This window comes from Rhinolophus hipposideros, assembly GCF_964194185.1.
Source record: "Rhinolophus hipposideros genome assembly, chromosome: 3".
In the NCBI taxonomy this organism is placed as follows: Eukaryota; Metazoa; Chordata; class Mammalia; order Chiroptera; family Rhinolophidae; genus Rhinolophus; species Rhinolophus hipposideros.
In genome coordinates this window covers 70,888,755-70,902,090 of record NC_138049.1, presented here as the reverse complement: position 1 = coordinate 70,902,090, position 13,336 = coordinate 70,888,755, and the positions used below count along the sequence as shown (strand labels likewise).

General features: G+C 35.6%; 1 protein-coding gene across 1 annotated transcript in view; it reads left to right on the top strand.

Moving 5' to 3' along the window:
* Nucleotides 1-13,336, top strand: part of MEI4 (meiotic double-stranded break formation protein 4) — a gene marked incomplete at its 3' end in the record, with an annotated part of 137,383 nt that overhangs the window by 84,137 nt on the left and 39,910 nt on the right. The window lies entirely within an intron of this gene.

The following is a 13,336-nucleotide window of genomic DNA, read 5'->3' as shown; positions in this document are numbered from 1 at the left end:
TGTTAGATAATTTTTTTAAAAGTAATTTTTACTGAACTCAAGGAGCAAAAAGTCAATTTGAGAAAGAAATAAGGCACATTTACTAATGGAAAAAAAAGAAATGTTAAAATGCATGGTGCTGTTTGTAAGAGTGCTAAGTGATCAATGTAGGGTACAAGTTCCCAAAAAGACTTCATGGAAAAGGAACAACTTGAAAAATGGCTTTGAGTTGAAAAAGAGAGGATAATCATATAGATGCAGCTCTGATGGCCATTCCAGAAAAAGAGTTCCAAAACTGCTTTGAAAGGTAGACTAGGTGCTGGCATCAGTGCATAGCTTCCCAAGGGGAGTACTTCGAAGGTGACTGCAGTGATATTGAGCAATGAGGTATGTAGCACTTTTTCTAGGATGAGTTCACAAATTTAATTGTCTGATCTCGTATAATCTACTATGAACTGGAGTTTTGAGAAAGTAGGTTGGTATCCTTTTTTCTTGTCATCCTTTTCTATAGCTGTGTTTACTTGCATGCAGTTTCTTGGGTCTTGAAAAAACTATTTATATGATGCTGAGGAAAAAACCCTCCTAATATCTTGACAAGTATGTATTTTGTAATCTCCTGCCTAGACTGTTTTCTTTATTAGTGGATGGATTAAAATTTTGAGTTTGTAACTATCATTCTTTTGGGAATGATGGAATGTTTTTATCATGATTATTGTATATTTATCATCTTGTGACATAATCACCTTGGTTTTGTCTTTATTTTGAAAATAACTTTGAAAAAGTGGCTCCTGGATTCCATAGACTGCTAATATTGATTTTCTAAGAGCCTGCCTTCTTTGGCTGTTCAAAACTGAGAACAAAATCAAGACACTGATTCTAATTTCTCAATCAGTTGGGACATTGTTGGAAAATGTTGTGAGTAACTCCTTCTTTGAGGGGCTTTCTTCCTCCTTTTAGATAGAATCTAAGCAGCTTCCACATTTAGGATAACCCAGGCAGTAAATGAATAGTTACAGAGAATCAATGGGGTGAATATCTATAAAAGCAAAAGATTTGTTTTTCGTAAGTTCTGTTTCGTCTATGAGAATTTTATTAAAACGTTTACAGGTTTCTCTAGAGATCTAGATGGTGTGTGAATTTCACAGAACCAGCCCTATGATCAGGCATTGCTGAAATTTTATACTACTGCAAGCTGGTTTATCAATCTATTTTATTTTAATTTTTTTTTAAATAGTGTTTTGTTAATGTGGAAAGGTCACATGGAAAAAGAGGCATGAATGTTTATGTTTATATGAATGTTAAAGAATCCTAACTCTAATCCTAGCTCCAATCTGGAGTCTGTTAACTAACCTGTTGCCTTGAGGCGAGGGTAAGTACGAAGGTGTCAAAGAGAGCATTTTATAGAGAAACTGAAATCAATAGAAAGTTTCTATGGTGTGGCAAGTAAAATCAATAGAAGAAAGAGAGACCAGGCACAAAGTAGATAATATAGAGCATAGAGCGTCAGTGCGGGTGGAGGCTTAGACCTGGCAAAATAGCTGCCAATACTTTGAATAAACTCACGATTGGATTAAATGGTATGAATCAGAAGATCTTATTCAATATCGGCTTTACTAATAATTTCAAAGAGATAGGCAATCAAGGGGCACAGAGAAAGTAGAAAGAGATGTGGGACATCCTGTGTAGTTCCTAAGGTTTTTGTTTTGAGACACGTCTCTCTGTCCTTGAATAGTAGATGAGCTCCCCAAGTTAGATTTTGTGGTGTTTCTGGAGCTTTAAGTTGTTAAACATCTCCATTTTATAACTCAGCTAATTTAACTGCTTATATGGTCATCTTCAAGGGGCAATGTCTCATAGATTCTGAGTCTATTTACTATAAGTAATTTTTTAGCTAGGAACTTTCTACTAAGGACAGTCAACAGATAAAATTTCCTCCTAATAACAACCAGCAGGAGGTTCACTTGAGGAGATAGGCCTAGTCATTAGCCTTCTTTTCTTTCTCCTCGGGCATATTCCCAAGTGAGTACCACGGCTTTTATCTTCTTCTTCCCAACTTGCTATCAAGTGCCTGAGGCCTCAGTATGCTAGGATAACTTTTATGGAACCAAGACAGCTGACAAAAAAAATTTCTTTAAGAACATGTATTTCAGTTGATGACATTGTAAATAGCTTTATAGTATTTCCCTCAAAAAAGAAACTGTATAATTTATCACAAATAAAAGATGAATGCTACGATTATATAATAAACTACACACTACTAAGAAAAATAAAAATCCAATAGAAAAATAGATAACAATGTGAAAAGGCAGTTCAATAGAAGAGAAAAAAGAAAATTAACATGAATGAATGTCAACATTAGCAGTACCAAGGAAATGCAAAATTACAAAACAATAAGATTGTTCATTCTGATTTACTGATTATATTGAAGTAACTTTTTTTAAAACATTAACTTGACAATAATATCAGGTGTTAGTGATTTTGTGAGGAAATGGAGTTCATCACTGGGGAAAGTGAATGATACATATCATCTAACATATGGCAGGTCCATTGTACAAAGGAGTTCTGTACAAGATTGTAGATTTTAACATTTTTGTAATAGCTAAAAGACTGGAAATAATAGTGTCTATTTTTAAAAGATAGCTGGCTATATCAAAAATGAGTATTCTGTAGCAGTTGCAATGAATAAATTAGGTATTTATGTATTACAGTGATAAATGTTGAAAGCATGATGTTCAGTTACAGTATGCAAGGAGGAAAGAAACTCAAGTATACCAGTTTTGAAAATTATATATATAAAACTGTTTCCACACATGTGAAACACACGTCCAGTATATCCATTCTTTCCAAATTTCTTTTAAAAATACAGAATCTGAAGTAACTTTGAAAAAAATATCGATGGATGTTGAAAATATATAATGCATGTACTCAAGAGCTATGTTTATTTTGCATTATGAAATGTTTTTATGTTGAAAAAGTAGTTCAGAATTTATAATATAGATTCTAAAAGAAAAAGTCTCCTTAAGTATCAGAAGTATATTAACTTAAAATGAAATCTTAGTTTCTAATGGATATTTTACAGAAATGTTGTTCTCCTTAGATACAACTTGTACCTGTATCAGCATGTTTTTGGGTACAGTAGCCAAGCTATTAAAATTGAATAATGCTTTTGGACTATTGAGAAGGATGTGGTGAAATCTGAATTGAGATTATTATGTGCATGCTCATATTAAATACTTCAGAAACCTAATGTTTACAGAGTAGATGAAATTTCTACCTGAAAATAGATTTTTTAAATTGGAAAAAAAGAAAGCTTATTAGCAGAAGAAAACTCAAAAACTCTGCTGCCCATATCAGGAAGCATTTTTACTTTTCAGATGTCTGTTTATCTTGTTAAAATAAAAGCTAAGCAACTCATTTATAAAAATAGATCATGCAAATTAAAGATTCTGAATCTGGAATGTGTTTGTATATACTTTCTCCAAAGAAAACTAATTTCATTTATATGAGGGCAAAATGTAGAATAAAATAAGCATTTTTTAATAAGATAAAAAGAAAAATAATCATTATCTCTGAGCAGGAAACAGCTGACCTATTTCTTTTGAGAGAAAAACCATATTATTTTCTGAAATGATGTATATTTTGATCACATATAAGATCTAGAAGCCTGGCTCACTTAGCAGTCAATCCATCTGGGAGAATAGAGTCTGCATCAAACTGTGCTCAGCCGGACAACATAGAGACCAGTGGTCCTCAGCACAGGTTTTGCCTTTTATATTTTTGATTGTTTAACAAGAACTTAGGAGAAATTCCTGGTAATGAGCTCTATTGTAGATCAGCAGTTTCTCCTTTACCAGTGTTTTTGATGCAAATAATTAAGTGTGAGGTAAGGGTAAAACAAGGTTTAAAATTCCCCCAAATACATAATTAGCCTAAACATTTCCACATGATTGAATACCTTTGTGAAGCTAATGCTTAATAAGAAAAAACTTCTGTGAGCTCAACTGGCAACAAAGATGAAAGTTAGCAAAGGCATTTGCCAATATATAGACTAGATCTTTTTAAGAGAAGCCTCCAAGGATAACCTAAATCACTGTGTCTAAGAGCATGACATTTGGAATCACATGCCTGGTTAAAATGTGTGCTCTCTGAAGTCATCTGTCTTGTCATCAAATGAAACCTGAAGGCTCTAGAATGAATTACAAATTTATAGCCAATACAGAACAAAGAAACATGTTAAATTAATCATGAGGATATAATTGGTAAAATCCAGACTGTGCAAGAAAAACAACTTAATTTCTTCAACAAATAGACTGCATTATCATGAGAAGAGTGGGGAGGGAGAAAGAGGAAGAAGGAGCCTATATTTTAAGAGACTAAAGAGACATGTTATCCTATTGGTGTATATCAGGGATTGATGGACTACGGTCTTCGTGCCAAATCAGGCCTTCCATGCGCTTTTGTAAATAAAGTTTTATTGGAACACAGCCATGCCTACTATTCATTTATGTCTGATCTGTGGCTGTTTTTGCACTAAAACAGCAGATTGAGTATGGCCAGCAAAGCATCAAATATTGACTATTTGGCTCTTTACAAAAAAAGGTTTGCCAATTCCTGCTATATATGAATCTTACTTGTATCCTGATTTGAACGAACCAGAAAATACAATAACTTATAAGACAGTTGGGGAAAGCTGAACACTGTATGTGATACTAAGGCATTTTTTTTTAAGACATAATATTATTGTGATGTTTTTGGAAAGTCCTTAGTTTTCAGAAATAAATAATTAAACAGTGACCTCAGAGCTATGGCAGTGTGAGGAATTTTTTTTTTTTTATTTCTTCCCTTGAAGTTATAACCAGTTGAGGAGCTACAATTCAACAGAGGACTCCATGCACAACACACAAGCACATGTGAGAGATCTGCACATCAAAACATCTGAAGGTGGGTGAACAGGGCAGGAGAGAAGGGAGAAGAGCAGGGACGGGTGTCACAGATGCAGCCCAGAGCTCACTTCAGGTCCCAGGAGAGGGTAAGATTCAGGCTGCAGGTGCACTCTCTGTGGCCCGAGCATTCCTGCTTCAGTGATCAGCATATAACATGGCTGAATCCAGCAACTGGTGCAGAGACATTGGGCAGAGATCAAATACAGAAGTGTTACAACTGTGTTCTAGCAGCCTTTACTGCTAGGCAGAAAACAAAGCCACAGAGCCTGGTCACCTCCCACACTTTCCCAAAGCTAGCAGTGGGCCCCAGGAAAAACTGTGGCAGTGAGTGTTGGGTTAAAGGGCAGCATATCTACAGCCCTGAAAACTGTAGAGACAGTTTCTGAGCAGCGAACACACACCGTGGCTAATCTCAGCAATGAGCAGAGATATAGAGATGAGGCAGCTGGCAGTTACCCTTAGTGGGAGGAGAAAAAAAGTCACGGACACACTAGCATCCTGCCTCTCTTAGCCCACCCTGCACACATCTTCCACAGCTGATCCCACCAGGGGCACCTGGGACAGCTCAGGCAACACAGCACTGCATCTGGCTACAGGGGAAACACTGGGATTTCAGGGACTCAGAAACCCACTGCCCACCACATTTTTCCATGGGGGTGGTGAGCTGAGACCTAGGTTACCTGGTCACATAGGAGACACCTACCTCCCCAGGAACTACAAGGCATCTTCCACTGCCAGAAACCAAAAGGGCACAAGAGAAAATAAAACGCTCCAGCACCACCTACTGGAAAACAAGAGAAAGACCACTTCATATCAATCTGCTACACTTCTCATTCCCATAAATGCCTAGGTATAGAAATAATCCATGAAAATTCATGAACAACCAAGGTAACAAGGCAGCTCTGAAAGAAAATGAAAAATCTCCAGAAAATCAACTTAGACATGGAAATAAGTGACTTAAATGACAGAAAATTCAAGATTGCATTTCTGAAAAATCTTAATGAGATGCAAGAAATCTCAGGCAGTTTAATTAACTCAGAAATAAAATCAATGAACAAAATTAATACTTTACCAAAGAAATGGAAATTAAAAAACAAACAAATAGAGATTCTGGAGCTGAAGAACTCAAGCAAAGAGATGAACAATGAAATAGCAACCATAGGAAACAGACCTGAGCAGATGGAGGAAAGAATTAGTGATATTGAAGACAGAAATGTGGAAATGACACAGATGAAAGAAGAGAGATACTTGAGAGTTAAAAGAAATGAAAGAACTCTACAAGAACTATCTGACTCCATCAGAAAGAACAATATGAGAAGGTGACAAGAGGGAGAAGGGCACAGAGAGCCTGTTCAAACAAAGAGTCAATGAGAACATCCCAAACCTATGGAAAGAACTGGATCTTTGAATCCAGTCAGGGCAATCAGGTCAGAGAAAGAAATAAAAGGCATCCAAATTAGGAATGAAGAAGTTAAATGTCACTTTTTGCAGATGACATGATGTTTATATAGAAAACCTAACCCTAAAGACTCCACCGAAAAGCTATTAGAAATAATAAATGAACACAGTAAAGTTTCTGACTAAAAACACAATCTATGTACACAAACTCATTGCATTCCTACATACTAACAATGAAAATTCAAAAAAAGAAATGGAAAAAAAAAAGAATTCCTATTGCAATTGTGGGAAAAAGAATAAATTACTTAGAGATAAACTTAACAAAGGATGTGAAGGACCTATATGCTGAAAACTACAAACATTTTAAAAAGAAATTGAAGAAGACAGGAAGAAATGGAAAGATATTCCATGTTCATGTATTAGAATAGTCACCATAGTTAAAATAACCACATTACCCAAAGCAATATACAGATTTAATGCAATCCCATCAAAATTCCATGCATTTTTTTAAAGAAGTAGTACAAAAAAATCATCAGATTTGTATGGAATACAAAAGACCCTGAATATCCAAAGCAATCCTGAAGAAAAATAAACAAGACTAGAAGTATCACAGTCCCTGACTTCAATTTATACCACAGTGTGACAATAATCAAAACAGCATGGTATTGGCAGAAAAACAGACACACAGACCAATGGAGTAGAACTGAAAATCCAGAAACAAACCCACATAAACATGGACAGATAATTTTCGACAAAGGAGTCAAAAACATACTGTGGAAAAAAGAAAGTCTCTTCAATAAATGGTGCAGGGAAAGTTGGAAAGCCACATGCAAAAGAATGAAACTAGACTGCTATCTGTCACCATGTGCCAAAATGAACTCAGAATGGATTGAAGACCTACATATGAGATCTGAAACAATAAATTGCATTGAAGAAAGCATAGGGACTAAACTTAGGGAACTTGGTCTTAGAGAGGACTTCATCAATCTGACCTCAAAGGCAAGGGAAGTAAAAGCTAAAATAAATGAATGGGACTATATATGTCAAACTAAAAAGCTTCTGCACAGCAAAAAATAAATAAGTAAACAAACAAACAAAAAACCATCAACAAAACAAAGAGGCAGCCAACCAAATGGGAGAAGATATGTGCAAACAACACCTCCAATAAGGGGCTAATATCCAAAATATATAAAGAATTCATACAACTCAACCACACACACTTTCACACAAAAAAACAAACAATCCAATTAAAAAATGGGCAAACAACCTGAACAGACACTTCTGCCAAGAACACATACCAATGGCCAACAGACACATGAGAAGATGTTTGACCTCACTGGCTATTAGGGAAATGCAAACCACAACACCTCACACCTGTTAGAATGGCTATCATCAACAAGGCAAGTAGTAACAAGTGTCGGAGAGGCTGTGGAGAAAAAGGAACCATCATACACTGCTGGTGGGAATTGATACAACCGCTATGGAAAACAGTATGGAAGTTCCTCAGACTTTAAGAATAGAATTACCATACAACCCAGCAATCCCTCTTCTGGTTATCTACCCCAAAAATCTAAAAACAATTATCCATAAAGATAGATGTACCCCCATGTTAATTGCTGTATTATTCGTGATCGCCCAGCCATGGAAATAACCAAAATTCCTTTGTTAGATGATCAGATAAAGAAGGTGTTATACATATGTACAGTGGAATATTACTTGGCCATAAGAAAAGATGAAATACTGCCATTTACAACAACATGGAATGGATCTTGAGATGCTAAGCAAAATAAGTTAGACAGAAAAAGTCAAGAACGATAAGATTTTATGGGAGATATAAAACTGAAAGCAACAAACAAGCAAAAACTCACAGACAGACAACAGTTTAATGGTTACCAGAGGATAAGTGGGAGGGGCAGAGATAGAAAAGGGTAAAGGGGTTAAATATATAGTGATGGAAGGAGATTTGACTTTGGATGGTGAACACACAATGCAACATCTAGATGATATATTATAGAATTGTAGACTTGAAACCTATATTATTTTATTAACCAATGTCACCCTAATAAATGTAATAAAAAATAGTGAAGGATTAAATAAAAAATCCTTTTAAGCCTAAATTGTTCTCCTTTAAAAATATTATCAGCAATAGTACCTAAATATCACTTAGAGATTTTGAGGGTCTCATTAAATAGTCCGTGTTTGCATATCACAAACTTGACATTGGAAGTGCTCAATGGCTTTTATCTGCTGTTATTATTACTATTCAGTAAGATATAAAGCTTAAAATACAAATCTCCACTGAGATTCATATGCATTTATAAAAGTGAATAATATTAGCACCATGTTCAAGAAAACTTTTTCTAAGCATTATGTTTAACAATTGATGGTCTCTAAACCATCCTCTGTGGAAGACAGGCATGGGTAACCACAAAGATTTTGTTTTACTCTGGGAATGTAACTTTACAATGCTCATCTTCCCCTCAACATAAATCTTGGACAAATAAATTTAAGAAACACGTTGAAGAGGAATCAGGTGATGCTTGAATTTCCTTGTGTGATTATGGCACTGCGCATCTGAAGAGTTGAAAGATTTGTCATGGGAGCCCAGAAAACACATAAAGGCTTGCTTTATGATTTTGATTTTGCATAATAAATTCTTAAAGTTCAAAATCCAAAATGTGAGTTAGGATGGTAGATGAGATGGAATAAGCCAATAAAGCCTCGTTCTCCCACTGATTAAACTGAAAAAATTAAAAAAAAACACAACACAACTATCTGAGGACTCTGAAATTACACACACACGGTGCCAAAAAAAAATGTATACACATTTTAAGAAAGGAAAAAAAAACTATTAAAATTGCAGTATATACCGATAACAAGAAGTGAATACAACTCACGTGTATACATTTTTTGGCACCCCTGGTATATATCATATGAATTAAGGAAAATACTTGAACAAAACAACATACAGAATACGTTTCCCATTTTTTCCCCTCTTTTATCTCCCAGATTTGATCTAAAATTATCCCCACTCAAGGAACTATACAGTGCTTGAGAGCAACAAAAGTTTGGACAGAAACATATCTTTCTGGCATGCTGACTGGGAATGGGGCATTTATGAGCTGGAGAATATGGCAGGAATCCTTGAGATGTTTTGTTTTTGTTTTCTTTCCTTCAGTAGTGGTCAAGGTCATCTAATTATTCAACAGCAGCATGAATGGTTAAAACTGAGAGAAACCCTATTCTCTCTGGCAAGAAGTGAGAAAAGAGAACAGGAGAGGAAGGGGGATGGTAGTCGCAGAACCAACAAATTCTGATTCTCTTTGAGAGACATTATGCATCGTGTTGTTGTCTGTTGTTGTTTTTTTCTGTTTCTGAGGCGGTTTCACAGAATTGACTTAAGTTTGTTGAGTGATGGGGTATTGATTTAAAAAAAGAATTACTAAGCTTTTTAGAAAACTATTGAAGTTTATATACTGTCCTTATTTCAAGTAAGTGCTTTGTGGTTGAATGCCATGTAAGTAGTGAGTAAAATGAAACACCATCATAGAATTTCTGTGGAGTAGGGCTTCCACTTAGATGATTTTGCTGAGAAGTTAACAATGGATTAATTATTGAACGTCTTCTTTTATTTTTGTCTAAAAGCAAAATTTCTTTAGCTAAATTAAAGATGCCTTATTTTTCAAAATTTTCTCTATTATCATAATACTGTAATTAAATGGCAATTTAAAATTTCTGTTTCAACTCAATGTTGAGAAAAGGCCTATTGAGAAAAAACAACCAAGGAGAAAGCTATAAAGATGTAGGCAGAGTATTCTTCATAAAATCTATTAAAGAACAAGTGGTTCAAAATAACCATTGCAGTTTCTCTGGTTCATGCCAGAGGGTATAATCAGTGTATCAAAAATAAAGACCAGGTATATTTATCACTAAAGGCTGTATATTACTATATACTTATAAGTATTATAATGGTCTCTATGTTCTAATTTCAGAAGCCTACTTATCCAAAGAGGCTGTGACAATACAACTCAAAATACAAAAATGAATTTATTATTTCTTAAAAATGATGAGCTGACATTGTTATCATTAGTTTACTCATTATTTGATCATGGACGAAGGGAAAGATGTAATAGAATTGGTAAAATGTGTTGAAAGGAAACAGAGTTCCAGTGGAATTGCTCGGTTCTGTTCTAACTTCATTATTAACCAGTTCAGTGGCTTTGGAAAATCTACTTCTCTGAACATAATCAAATGCAGTTGCTGTTTGAATCAAAACACTTAGAGTGGCAGCCAATTCAACATGTGGTTTATGGGCACTCTTCAAACAAATTGTATAATGATCATTCCACTTTTCTGGCCATTTTAACATTTTGGTTTGGAGAGTGTCTCAAGGGTTACATAGAACAGATGTCCACACAAAGACTAGCGACATTATTGATGCCCATTTGAATGGCTCATGAATTTGTGTTTGTCTTTCTCTTGACACAATCATTATCCATAGCTTTCTGAGTCATGATACTAATAATTCGTTAAGAGTAGAGTTCATGGTGACAAAGCATGTTCTAAAAATTAGATTTAGGATTCCTGATTATTTTTATACCTGCAAACAGAGGCTTTCTATCTACATTAAAAGGTCGCAGTAAAATGTCTTTCAAGCCTTCAGAACATAACAGAAGTCTTTCTTCAATGTGTGAATGAATTGGGGTTAATTTCTTCCATCTTGAAGATTTAGACTACTCATTTCTCTATGAATTGATTCAACTTTCTCAACTCTCTAAATTTCGGCTTATTAATCCAGAAGTTTGGATTGCAAATTGAAATCTTGTATTAAAGAATGATGGTATGAATACAAAATTTGGTAAATGTTTTTCATTCCAAAATTTAAAGTAGCAAGGAATATATCAGAGTATATTTACTGTTATATTTGTAACAGTGGCCATGTCTGAATCTATCTTCCAACCCCTGCCACATGTTGAAGAAAGGCTTTATATTTTATTATATATTTACATTATATGAATTTAATATAATATACTGGAGGTGCCAAAAACATGTATACAAGCGGACACTTGGGTCAACGTTGCTCAAGCAGTAGTTTGCTGTAATCAGAAGTATCTGGACGTTGATGGTAACCACTTTGAGCACCTCTTGTAATTGCAGAAGTCAAACGTGACTTTTATTCATCTTTTGTTATTGGTATATATTGAGTATTACAATTTTAATATTTTTTTCCTTTCTTAAAATGTGTGTACTTTTTTTTTTGGCACCCTCTGTATATTTATAGTATATTGATAATATAAAATGAAAGGGAGTCCAGGGTCTCCACACTCTTTACCTAGCCTCCTGGAAAAAGCATCACATAAAAATGGCTTTAGGACCTACGGCTACTTAACCTACAAGGAATAAGACAGTACAAATTTTAAAGTATGTGTGAACTTTATCTCCAACCTGTGTGAGGGTAGACTTATGACTCCAAATTTTCAGAAAGTCTTTTTCTTTTTTTTTCCCCTCTTTTTTTCTATCCCCTGGGAACCAAGTGAAACAGGCAAGAATTCATATTCTCACTCTTGGAGTTTGGTTTTGTTTTCCTAGTTCACCTACTGGCGAACTTCTGATGGCCTCAGCCTTACATGGGTGCCTCAGTTCCCAAGCCCTACCTTACATGGGCAGCAGCCTTTGTCTTCTCTCCTGTGTGGAGGTAGCCAGGTAAAACCCAAGATGTTGGTCAGCAAGGATTGGTAGATTCTTGTGATGGGACAGCTTCAGTGCTGTCAAACAGACCATCCCTTTGTCTTCAGTCTTTCTCATTGTTTCTGAGTCCCAAAGATGATTTTCATTTTCCAGACAGGTCAGCCCTTACCGATTATATTTCAAGTGACTTCTCCAGTTCTTCCTTCATTATTTATTCAATTTCCTGTAATGTTGCTTCTTCAGTTTATTATCTTCAATGTGGATTTCAATTTTCCTTTGGGAATTTTAGTTCTTATAAATTTTCCTCATTGCATTTTCATTTTACTCTTTATATGCTTTATATAATTCAACATGTTGTCTTTGTATCTTTCATTGGCTATCACCTTTTCATAATGGACATGTACCTTTAACGCCACTGAACTTACCAACCATCCTCCCTCAACTTCTTCTGGTCTCTTTTGTAAGTCGTTCCCAGTCTCGTTCTTCCTTGTATTTAGGATACTATTCCTTTTCTGTGTCACCTCACTGTTTCTCGTGGGATCTGTATTTTTGTTTAATTGACTTTTCCTTTACCCTTATCTTCATTGGATCCAACTGGAATGTCCCCACAAAGACCTGTGTCAATTGTCCTTGGTCAGTGTGCACGTAGGTAACAACAGAAAACCCCGTTCCACTCATCTGCTGGAGAGCAGATTGTGGCACCTGTGTTCAGTGGTTTTCCATTGACCCTGACATGGCATGGTGTAGCCTTGGCCTAAGTATGATAATTCCCAGAGCACTCGCTACATCTTGCCCTCTTCACAGCAAAAGTGCTCCTTGGTCCTCCACCCTGTTGTTTGGCAAGTACAGAAGAATTGGTGGGAGGAGGCATGGATTATATCTCTCTCTCCAGGTCAGTCAGCCTCTTGCTTAGAGATTCTTCTGCCCTCATCGATTCTTTAACGAGAAACTGGAAGACTCCTGGGGAAGTCATTTTTAATAAGAATTCCTGTCACTTTTAAGGGCTCTGTGCTCTTACTAGGAGTGGAGAGGAGTAAGGGAACACTTTCTTATTTCTTGTGGTGAGTTAATGAAAAGTGAAACATGCTGAAATAAAGGAATCAGTGGTGCTCTCTCTACAAGTTCGGAAAGGGTACGTGAAGCCATGACATGTAGGAGCAGACGGTGGTGGAGGAGCCAGGTGTACAGTCACTGTGACATCAGTTCTGTGCCTTCGATTATAATTAATTCAAAAGAAGTTTTCAGTAAGTACAGAAAATAAAGCCAATTATTTCTTCTGTATTTGGCTACCCTAGCAATAAAAATGTCAATTAAATATGATTAATTCT